This window comes from Aegilops tauschii, chromosome 4, assembly GCF_002575655.3.
Source record: "Aegilops tauschii subsp. strangulata cultivar AL8/78 chromosome 4, Aet v6.0, whole genome shotgun sequence".
Classification (NCBI taxonomy): Eukaryota; Viridiplantae; Streptophyta; class Magnoliopsida; order Poales; family Poaceae; genus Aegilops; species Aegilops tauschii.
This window is the reverse complement of record NC_053038.3, coordinates 475,843,504-475,849,402: the sequence shown is the minus strand read 5'-3', so window position 1 is coordinate 475,849,402 and position 5,899 is coordinate 475,843,504.

Here is a 5,899-nt window from a genome sequence, read left to right as displayed (position 1 = left end):
GTTTCAAGACCCCCAAGGTGACGGGCGAGGCCATCATCTCCGCGTTCTCCGATGGCGTCCGTGATGTCAAGATGAAGGAGGAGCTCGCTATCCACGAGGAGCTATGCACATCCCTGGAGCTGTTCAACCTGGCGACCAAGTGCGCAAGAGCCGAGGAAGGGCGCCTCTCCCTCCTTGAGCTCCCGGCTAAGGACCCGGAGGAGAAGAAAGCCAAGGCCAAGGACGTGAAGCGCAAGGGAGCAGCCATGCTCGCGGAGGAGCCGGACACCAAGCGCGGCAGAGATCAGCCCGAGTCATCCAAGAACAGCCGACCGTTCTGCGCCTTCCATAACCTGCATACCCACAACACCAGCGACTGCCAAGAGCTCAGAGCCATTCGAGAAGGACGCTTCGGTCGACGCCCCGAGCGCAACGACCGGGGCTACGGCCGAGGAGGAGGACGTGGTGGCGGACGCTGGGACGACCGTGGCCCGCGCCAGGAGTGGCGCGACCGGCCTCGTGAGGACCGCTGGCAGGATCAGCCTCGCGAGGGTGCCTGGAGGGACCAGCCTCGTGAGGATCGTCCTCAGGGCAATGCCGGTCTTCCTCCACTACCGCCGCCACCAAGAAGGAATGACGACCACCATCAAGACGAGGGAGCTGGGGGCTTCCAGGAGCCATGTGCTATCGCCTGCATCTTGGGCGGAGCTCAGGCCCCAGCCTCGCAGCGTATCTTCAAACAGTTTGCTCGTGAAGTGAATGCAGTCCTCCCCAAGCTTGAGGCCACACGCCCGCTCAGGTGGTCCAAGTGCGCCATCACCTTCAGTTCGGCGGATCAGCTCAAGTGCGCGGCCACCGCAAGCGCTCTCCCGATGCTTTGCTCCCCAGTCATCAGCAACGTGCAAGTTACCAAGACCCTCATCGACGGCGGCGCACGGCTCAACGTCCTGTCCGTCGACACGTTCGACAATCTCCAAGTGCCGTATGATCAGCTTCAGCCCACCAAGCCTTTCTCAGGAGTGACCGACGGCTCCACTACCCTGATTGGGCAGGTCCGCCTTCCCGTCACCTTCGGAGAATGCAAGAACTACCGCATTGAACTCATCGACTTTGATGTCGCGCACATCCGTCTGCCGTACAACGCCATCCTCGGGTATCCAGCCCTGGCCAAGTTCATGGCGGTGACCCATCACGGCTACAATGTCCTCAAGATGCCGGGAAGCGGCGGAATCATCACGGTCCCATGTGAAGAAAGAGATGCGGTGTGCTCCCTTGAGCGTGCCTTTCAAGCTGCCGCAATCGACGACCCAGACAGCAAGGGCGAGTGCCCTCCTAAGGCCACCCCCAAGAAGAAGAAGCAGTTGCGCCGTGCAGGACCTCGGGAGGGTGGCGTCGCAATTGGAACCTCGTCAGGATCAGCGCCCGCGCCAGGGGCGCCTCCCTCCATCGCATAGGAAGGCGCGCCCGGCGCCCTTCTCGGGCAGGGCTCGGGGGCTCTCTTCTGGAGGGCCTCAGACCTTGCCAACATCACGAGGGAGGCGCTCGGGCACCACTTGGAGGCGTGCTTCACGGCATGCTTCCCTTAGGAGAACACAGGGCGAGGAGCGCCCACCGCTCAGAAGTTCATCACCAGGACCACTCAGGAACTGGAAGACGCAAGGGCCATGCGCGGTGACCACCGCTCACGAAGCGCAGCTCCCCATCCAGGCGAGGATGCTGGGCTGCGCGTCTGCATCGATGTCCCAGGGCTCAACAGGGCCGCATCTCAGGAGACCTTCTAGCCTTCGCGCGTGGGCCGCTGCAAGGGTCCACCACACAGCTATGTTTGCATGCCTTTTGGCCTGCCGAGCTTGTCGTCCGCCTATCAGCGCAACTTGCGGCGCGTCCTGGCGACTCAGGAGGCCAGGCATCACGTCGTCCTGACAGAGATGGAGACGATCCTCAAGGAACCGCCTGGGGCCCAAGAGCCTCCCGAGGCTCAGGGCCCCAGTGGCTCGTGAGGAGCGACCCCTCCACCGCATACCTCCGGCTGCTCCGACATCCCTTCATCAACAGAACCAGGTGACATTTTCCAAGTTTATTTAGCTGGGAGCGCCCCTCGGGCTGCATCATTCCCAGGCCGCGTAGGTCCGTCCCCGTGGCATGTACCCCTTTTTCTTATGTCTTTAGCTTACCTTGCTGGGGGCGCCCCTCGGGCTGCATCATCCCCAAGCCGCTCGGGCCGGACCCGGTGGCATGTATCTTCCTTGCGTTTACCTAAGCCAGTTTGTTTTCCATGCTTAATCTATCTATGACTATTGCCTGCTTGATCGTCACCTATCGTGGGAGCCGCACGTCGGCCGTCTTTCTTCAGGATCCTTCGCGTGAGTAGGTTAAGAACGGCGTCTGTGCTCGGGCCCGTCCCTGCAGCATCGATAAATCCAACGGCTGAGCTCTATCTGGCGGGCCGGCCCCGTTCACGTCACCTCCTGGGGCCGTTGGTGCTTGGCCCTCTCACGCGATAACCTCAGGAGATTCATTCGGCGTAGGTTGTCTGACCACCTCGCAGGACCAGCACAGCGAACAAGAACCAAGACCAGGCGCAACCCGCCTTGAGGTAGGGCCTCGTGAGTCCCGCGCTGGCTCACGGGTGCCCAGATACACCTCGTCTAGCCCTGCCGTGCAAGCCACGTGTCAGGGCAGGGCTGTACACGCCCCGGGGGCTCTCCGCAGTAGGGAGCCCCCCTCCCACGCACAAGTGGAAGCACCATGCTCCGTGCTGGCCGTCGACACTGCCGAGGAGCGGCTATGCCCGTGCACAAGCGGAAGCACTCTACTCTGCGCTGGTGATAAACAACTGAGGGCGACCCCACGGCCGTATCAACCTCATGGAGCCCAGAGCTCAGTGTCCGGCCTCACCGCAACGCCTCCCCTCGGGAGAATCGTGAGTGGGGGCTGGGCACGGGGGATGCGCTCGGGTCACGCCCAAGTGTACGCCACCCAAGCCAGGTCCCTCGGACCTGGTCATCGCACGCCCCTCCCGAGCCGAGCCACGGTGAGGGCAAAGGTATGGAGATTGTTTGCACGTCAAGGGGGACTCCTGAGCATCGCGACTCAGGAGCCTAACTGGTCACATAGCCCCTCACTCCTTGGTCTGTCCTGGTCTCCGATCGGCCCAGCGGCGGTTGAGGTATGCGCAGGGCCGGGCTCTGCCGACGTAGAACATTAACCTGTCCTCACGTATCCTTCCTATAAGTTGTTTGCGCGTCAAGGGGGACTCCTGAGCATCGCGACTCAGGAGCCTAACTAGTCACGTAGCCCCTCACTCCTTGGTTCGTCCTGGTCTCCAGTCGGCTCAACGGCGGTTGAGGTATGCGCGGGTCCGGGCTCTGCCGACGCAGAACATAAAGCAAATAGGAAGAAAATCGCAAAATCTCAAAGCAAATATTACAAGACATATTGTTCTCACAATATCAAACGCGAATTTAACGCCTCCACGAGGCATGGTGCATGTTGCAGGAATAAAACGGAAAAGCAGCCGCAGGTCACCCCAGAACACCGTCGTCGCCCACAAGAGGTGCTCCTTCCTTGGTGGCGTCGCCTTCACCTGCACCGCCAGATGGAGCCGCGGGATCAGTAGCACTACCGGTCGAAGGCGCGAGGGTGAAGCCACGGAACTTCTTCAGCAGGGCCTCCACCTGGCCTTTCACGGCTGCGGCGGCAGCCGCTGATGTCTACTACACAACCTTCTTCTTGTAGACGTTGTTGGGCCTCCAAGTGCAGAGGTTTGTACGACAGTAGCAAATTCCCCTCAAGTGGATGACCTAAGGTTTATCAATCCGTGGGAGGCGTAGGATGAAGATGGTCTCTCTCAAACAACCCTGCAACCAAATAACAAAGAGTCTCTTGTGTCCCCAACACACCCAATACAATGGTAAATTGTATAGGTGCACTAGTTCGGCGAAGAGATGGTGATACAAGTGCAATATGGATGGTAGATATAGGTTTTTGTAATCTGAAACTATAAAAACAGCAAGGTAACTAATGATAAAAGTGAGCACAAACGGTACTGCAATGCTAGGAAACAAGGCCTAGGGTTCATACTTTCACTAGTGCAAGTTCTCTCAACAATAATAACATAATTGGATCATATAACTATCCCTCAACATGCAACAAAGAGTCACTCCAAAGTCACTAATAGCGGAGAACAAACGAAGAGATTATTATAGGGTACGAAACCACCTCAAAGTTATCCTTTCTGATCGATCTATTCAAGAGTCCGTAGTAAAATAACACGAAGCTATTCTTTCCGTTCGATCTATCATAGAGTTCGTACTAGAATAACACCTTAAGACACAAATCAACCAAAACCCTAATGTCACCTAGATACTCCAATGTCACCTCAAGTATTCGTGGGTATGATTATACGATATGCATCACACAATCTCAGATTCATCTATTCAAACCAACACAAAGTACTTCAAAGAGTGCCCCAAAGTTTCTACCGGAGAGTCAAGACGAAAACATGTGCCAACCCCTATGCATAGGTTCATGGGCGGAACCTGCAAGTTGATCACCAAAACATACATCAAGTGGATCACGTGATATCCCATTGTCACCACAGATAAGCACGGCAAGACATACATCAAGTGTTCTCAAATCCTTAAAGACTCAATCCAATAAGATAACTTCAAAGGGAAAACTCAATCCATTACAAGAAAATAGAGGGGGAGAAACATCATAAGATCCAACTATAATAGCAAAGCTCGTGATACATCAAGATCGTACCACCTCAAGAACACGAGAGAGAGAGAGAGAGAGAGAGAGAGAGAGAGAGAGATCAAACACATAGCTACTGGTACATACCCTCAGCCCCGAGGGTGAACTACTCCGTCCTCGTCATGGAGAGCGCCGGGATGATGAAGATGGCCACCGGTGAGGGATCCCCCCTCCGGCAGGGTGTCGGAACAGGGTCCCGATTGGTTTTTGGTGGCTACAGAGGCTTGCGGCGGCGGAACTCCTGATCTATTCTATTCCCCGAAGGTTTTAGGGTATATGGGAATATATATATGCGAAAGAAGTCGGTAAGGGGAGCCACGAGGGGCCCACGAGGGTGGAGAGCGCGCCCAGGGGGTGGGCGCGCCCCCCTGCCTCGTGCTCTTCTCATTGATCCCCTGGCGTGCACTCCAAGTCTCCCGTATTGCTTTCTTTCCAAAAATAACTTTTCCAAAGGTTTCATTCCGTTTGGACTCCGTTTGATATTCCTTTTCTGCGAAACACTAAAACAAGGGAAAAAACAGAAACTGTCACTGGGCTCTGGGTCAATAGGTTAGTCCCAAAAGTAATATAAAAGTGCATAGTAAAGCCCATAAAACATCCAAGATGGATAATATAATAGCATGAATACTTCATAAATTATAGATACGTTGGAGACGTATCAGCATCCCCAAGCTTAATTCCTGCTCGTCCTCGAGTAGGTAAATGATAAAAGAAATAATTTATGAAGTGTGAATGCTAGCAGGTGCACAAGTTTGAGAAATGATAATTTCAATCACCTTTTCTAGCATCATCATATGTCATAACAGTAGCTCAACTCATAGAACTTTTCATGATCAAGTAACAAACTATTCACATGTTAAAGTATAGATCATAAACTTTCTTGAAAACTAACAAACTATGTTCTCAGTCATCAAACAATTGCAATTCATCTTATTTTCAGGAAGAGTCTATATCAGAGCTTTAATTCAGCAAACTTCACATACTCAACTATCATTTAGTCTTCCATGATTGCTACCACTCAAAGCATATTTTTAGAACAAATAGTATTCATCGAACACAGAGAAAGATAGGGCTTAATGTTTCGCCTCCCAACCTTTTACCTCAAGGGTAATGTCAACGGTAATAATTCATGCTCAAATATATTTGAATGGCCATATATGCT